Source organism: Alexandromys fortis, unplaced genomic scaffold (assembly GCF_014885135.2).
Source record: "Alexandromys fortis isolate MF-2015 unplaced genomic scaffold, M_Fortis_MF-2015_v1.1 scaffold_333, whole genome shotgun sequence".
Classification (NCBI taxonomy): Eukaryota; Metazoa; Chordata; class Mammalia; order Rodentia; family Cricetidae; genus Alexandromys; species Alexandromys fortis.
Window position 1 is genome coordinate 914,349 of NW_026068330.1, and position 6,293 is coordinate 920,641.

A 6,293-nucleotide genomic window follows, 5' to 3' on the forward strand; every position below is an offset into this window, starting at 1 on the left:
ATCAGCTTATGGGGACATATGTGTGATTTTATTTGGGGCTAAACAGTTGTGGGGTACCGGGCGGGACAGAAACTCAAACAAGCAGGCCTGGCTCCCCTCCATGTTACAGGAATTATTATACAATAAGCATGATTATTTTGAAAAATGAAGTAACAATTGTATATATGTTTAGAATTTTTATACTTGTCCATTTTACACTATGCATATTTACCCCACAACTCCTACTCTTCATTTTCTTGATATCCTGTTTTTGCTATATTCTGCTAGACAGTTTCATTTTTAAGTTATTAGATATTTGCACAAATAGTTCTTTGTACATATTCAATATATAAAAACTACTTAGTTTCATATAGTATCGGTATTTCAGAGATAATTTTAATTAATACAGTTATCTCTAGCTTCATTAATTTCCTAAAGGTGATATAAGTTCCTTATTCTTTCAGATGACCTAGTCCTGTTGTGTCACACATATAATGAGGTCTTATTGCTGCAATCATCTGCCGAAAGTCACAAAGTTTATTTTCATAAGATATGGCAGATCATGCTACATTAAACATCAATGTGCAAATATTTCTGAGGTATGTTTCTTTAGGTCATTTCAGTGAGTTTTTGTATGAAAACTTCTAGTATGGCAAATATTAACTATATTTATATGAACTTAGGCTGTAATTTCTCAAAATTAAGCAAGTTTTGAAATTTCCAGTTACTACCATCATTATAACCTCCTTCTCTAAATCAGACAACATTGTCACAAAGTGGAGCAATTGCCTCAGGCCAGAAATCTATTTAGAGCTTAGGTCCTGTTGTTACATCCACAGCATCTGCAGAACTGAGGGAATGGTATGATATGCACTTCTTCAGACACGATTAGGACTTGAACTTCATCATCTTGTTGCTTGACTTAAGTGTCCTCCACCACCTTCTCAAAGTGGACTAGGTGCTTATTTAAGAAATCCCCTGTTCTTGAATATGCAAATTGACTGAGTCTATTATGGTAAATACAGGAACATCAACACCCAACAACAACATATGATCAGTGTGTTCTCCACAGTCACTGAACACACAAAGCCCACAGCATGGGATGGAGTTGTATCATTCTCTTCCTTGTTTCAGTAACTACAGGTAAGGGATTTCTAATTCCTAACCTGAGGAGAAGATAGGGACTGAGGTGCCAATGTCTCTGACAATCTACTCTCTCTTTTTCTTCACAGGTGTCCACTCCCAGGTATAGCTGCATCAGTCAGGGCCTGAACTGGTGAGACTGGGACCTCAGTGAAATTGTCCTGCAAGGCTTCAGGCTATACTTTCACTAACTATGAAATGCACTGGGTGAAGCAGAGTTCTGGGCAGGGCCTGGAGTGGATTGGAGCTATTAATCCTGAAAATGGTGATGCTGGCTACAATCAGAAGTTCCAGGGCAAGGCCACACTGACTGTAGACACATCCTCCAGCACAGCCTACATAAAGCTCAGGAGCCTGACATCTGAAGACTGTGCAGTTTATTTCTGTGCAAGACACAGTGCTGTAACCACATCCTGAGTGTCAGAAACCCTGGAGGAGCAGAAAGCTGCCTAGGACTGAGATCACAGAGAAGATTAGCCTTAAGACATTCACAGAAACAAACATTCTGAATTGTTTTGTCTCTCAATTTTTTGTAACAACTTTTCAAAATTTCATTTGTGAATGAAGGGATGCTGATTTAGGATGACTGGTGTATACCATACTTTCACAATCTCTTCACCAATGACCAAATTCTTTGAAATGTTTTTTTCATTAATAAAATAATAAAAAGTGAAAACTGTGATTATGAAGTATGATATTAAAAACAATCACTGGATTCTAAGAGAATGAGAAATTTTGGAGGGAGTTTTTAATAAACTGAAATATGGATTTGAGCAGCAAATTCCAAATAATAACTGTTGGGAAAACAAAAATCATTCAGAGTCTTAAATGTTACATGACTTCAGGTTTGTAGTTAACTCTGGCTGTGTAGTCCTGCAGAAATTCCAGTCTCTTAGAATGTTAGATGTGTGACAAATTGCCCTGCATATAATATAATTCCTGTAAGATGATCAAGGATGACAAAATTATTTGTTACAAAAATCATTAAACAGATCAATGTATATACATGTTAATTGAGGTGGGTTCTAAGATCATACAATATTCCCTGGTCCCATATTTACTTCCTTTCCAGTCTCAGAATCCTGCTGCATAGTCTCAAAACTTTATAGAGCTATACTGATAAATCATTATTTCTCACTGGCCATTAGATATTAACCTGGTGGTCACCTTTGTTCTACAGTGTTTTGATTTTTGAATGACGGAGTACTTGTGAATATCATCAGTATATAGCTCACTTCTTCTTCAACATTCACTGCTAGAGCTATATCCAACAACACCAAAGAAAATATTGAGTTTCACGGAGAGCTGGAAATTAACTGAAGCACAGCTCAATATTCATCCTTGAAACATCTAGTCAACATCACCTTAGATAATGAAGGAAGCAGAGACAGGCATATTTTTCCTTATAGAGTGAGCCTGTCAGAGATTTTCTGGTGAAGAGAGGAACCAATGTCCAGAGATAAAGCAGAATTATTCCAACTATCCTATAAATGTTCCTGAACTTGACCCCAATCATATTCTGTGTCATATGGAAGAGCAGTCACACAATCCATTTAAAGGTAGAACAGCACTGAACAATAAGTATAAGATTAGCATTGTTCAACTGACTTCCTGTAAAAGAGCAGCTTCTTTCAGAGCATTGATATGATCATGAAGATTCCTGTCTTCTAGACTTTTATCAGTTTTCAGATAGCATATTTTGAGAGTCAAATAACATCCTCTATAATATGAACCTGTTGTACTAAAGCAGTTGTTCATACAACAGTTCTTATAGTAGTAATGCGTATAATAATGCCCAAATTAAAGCAGCATTTAATCATTTAGGCCTACAAAGAACATTAGGAATTTCTTTTTTAGCACATGTTAAACAGGTTCATAAGCCATATGTCCCACCCCAGGTTAGAAAATTAATTCTGTAGACGTTTTATTTTATTTTATTTTCTTATTACAAAATTTCACCTCCTCCCATCCTCCCATTTCCCTCTACCTCCCCCCAGCCTGCTCCCCCCCCCCTTCTCCAGTCCAAAGAGCAATCAGGGTTCCCTGCCCTGTGGGAAGTCCAATGCCCTCCCCCTCCATCCAGGTCTAGGAAGGTGAGATCCCAACAGACTAGGTTCCCACAAAGCCAGTACATGGAATAGAATCAAAACCCAGTGCCAATGTCCTTGGCTTCTCAGTCAGCACTCGTTGTCAGCTACGTTTAGCGAGTAAGGATTGATCAAATGCTCCATCAGTCCCAGTCCAGCTGGCATTGGTGAGTTCCCACTAGATCATCTCCACTGTCATGTGGGTGGACGCACCCCTCACGGTCCTGACTTCCTTGCTCATGTTCTCTCTCCTTCTGCTCCTCATTTGGATCTTGGGAGCTCAGTCCAGTGCTCTAATGTGGGTCTCTGTCTCTATCTCCAACCATCGCCAGATGAAGGTTCTATGGGGATATGCAAGATATTCATCAGAGTGGCTATAGTATGGGGCCAGTTCAGGCACCATCTCTTCAGCTGCTCAAGGAAAAAGCTGGGGACATCTCCTTGGACACCTGAAAACCCCTCTAGAGTCCAGTATCTTGCCGACCCTCAAATGGCTCCCTTAATTAAGATATATACTTCCCTGCTCCCATATCCACTCATCCTCCATCCCAACTTTCCCATTCCCCCAAGATCTCTCCTACCTCCCCTTCTCACTTCTCTTTCCCCATCTCCCCTTACCCCATCCCACCCCCACTCCCAAGTTCTCAATTTTTGCTTGGAAATCTTGTATACTTCCAATATTCAGGAGGATAACTACACATTTTTTTTTCCTTTCGGTTCACCTTCTTAATTAGATTCTCTAGGATCACCAATTTTAGGCTCAATGTCCTTTGTTTATGGCTAGAATCCACTAATGAGAGAGTACAAACCATATTCATCATTTTGGGTCTTGGTTACCTTGCTCAGGATTGTGTTTTCTATTTCCATCTATTTTCATGCAAAATTCAAAATGTCATTGTTTTTTACTGCTGAGTAGTACTCTAATGAGTATATATTCCACACTTTCTCCATCCATTCTTCCATTGAGGGGCATCTAGGTTGTTTCCAGGTTCTTGCTATTACAAATAATGCTGCTATGAACATAGTTGAACAAATGCTTATGTAATATGATAGGGCATCTTTTGGGTATATTCGCAAGTGTGGTATTGCCGGATCCTGGGGTAGGTTGATCCTGAATTTCCTGGGGTAGGTTGATCCTGAATTTCCCGAGAAACCGCAACTCTGGAAATCAGTGGATGAGTGTTCCCCTTACTTCACATCCTCACCAGCAAAGGCTATCATTGGTGTTTTTGATTTTAGCCATTCTGACAGGTCGATGGTATCTCAAAGTTGTTTTCATTTGCATTTCCTTGATTGCTAAGGAGGTTGAGAATGACCTTAAGTATCTTAGGCCATTTGAACTTCTTCAGTTGAGAATTCTCTGTTCAGATCAGTACCCTATTTTTATAATTGGGTTAATTATAATTTTAAAGTCTAGTTTCTTGAGTTCTTTATATATTTTGGAGATTAGACCTTTGTCTGTTGCGGAGTTGGTGAAGATCTTCTCCCAGTCAATAGGTTGCCTTTTTGTCTTAGTGACAGTGTCCTTTGCTTTACAAAAGCTTCTCAGTTTCAGGAGGTCCCAGTTTTTTCAATGTTGCCCTTACTGTCTGTGCTACAGGGGTTATACGTAGGAAGTGGTCTCCTGTGCCCATATGTTGTAGACTATTTCCCACTTTCTCTTCTATCAGTTTCAGTGTGTTCAGATTGATATTGAGATCTTTAATCCATTTGGACTTGAGTTTCTTTCACGGTGATAAGTATGGATTTCATTCTTCTACAGGTTGACATCCACTTCTGCCAGCACCATTTGTTGAAGACGCTTTCTTTCTTCCATTGTATACTTTTAGCCCCTTTGTCAAAAATCAGGTGTTTATAGGTTTGTAGCTTAATATCCAGGTCTTCTATTCAATTCCATAAGTTGACTTCTCTATTTTTATGCCAGTACCAAGTTGTTTTCATTACTGTAGCTCTGTAATAGAGTTTGAAGTCAGGGATGGTAATGCCTCCAGAAGATCCTTTATTGTATAGGATTGTTTTGGCTAACCTGGGTTTTTTGTTTTTCCATATAAAGTTGATTATTGTCCTCTCAAGGTCTGTGAAGATTTTTGTAGGGATTTTAATGGGGATTTCATTGATTGCCTTTGGTAGAATTGCCTTTGGTAGAATTGCCATTTTTACTATGTTGATCCCACCCATCCAAGAGCATGGGAGGTCTTTCCATTTTGTGGTGTCCTCTTCAATTTCTTTCTTAAATTCTGCCTTAAAGTTCTTGTCAAATAGATCTTTCACTTCCTAGGTTAGAGTTACCCCAAGATACTTCATGCTATTTGTGGCTATCATAAAAGGTGAAGTTTCTCTGAATTCCCTCTCTGCGTCTCTACCCTTTGTGTATAGGGGGGGCTACTGATTTTTTTTTTGAGTTTATCTTGTAGCCTGCCACTTCACTGAAGTTATTTATCACCTGTGGGAGTTCTTTGGTAGAGGTTTAGGGGTCACTAATGTACACTATCGTATCATCTGCCAATAATGTAAGTTTGACTTCTTTCTTTTTGATTCAAATTCCCCTTGATCTCCTGATGTTGTCTTATTGCTATTGCTAGAACTTCAAGAACTATGTTGCAGAGATATGGTGATAGTGACCAGCCTTTTCTTGTTCCTGAATGTAGTGGAATGACTTTGAGTTTCTTTCCATTTAATTTGATATTAGCTGTTGGCTTGCTATATATTGCTTTTATTATATTTAGGTATGATCCTTCTATCCCTAACCTCTCCAAAACTTTATCATAAAGGGGTGTTGAATTTTGTCAAATGCTTTTTCCAAATCTAATAAAATGATCATATGTTTTTTTTTCTTTCAGTTTATTTATATGATGGATTTTATTGATAGATTTTGATATGTTCAACCAGCCCTGAATCTCTGGGATGAAACGTACTTGATTATAATGGATAATTTTTCTAATGTGTTCTTGAATTCTGTTTGCCAGAGTTTTATTGAGAATTTTTGCATCCATGTTCATGAGGGAGATTGGTTTGTAATTCTCTTTCTTGGTTGGGTCTTTGTGTGGTTTTGGTGACTGTAGCATCATAAAAAGAGTTTGTCAA

The 6,293-nt window shown here is 38.3% G+C and overlaps 1 pseudogene; it reads left to right on the plus strand.

Moving 5' to 3' along the window:
- The first annotated feature begins 1,076 nt into the window (after positions 1 to 1,076).
- Positions 1,077 to 1,539, plus strand: LOC126495219 (Ig heavy chain V region 102-like; annotated as a pseudogene).
- Positions 1,540 to 6,293: the final 4,754 nt, after the last annotated feature.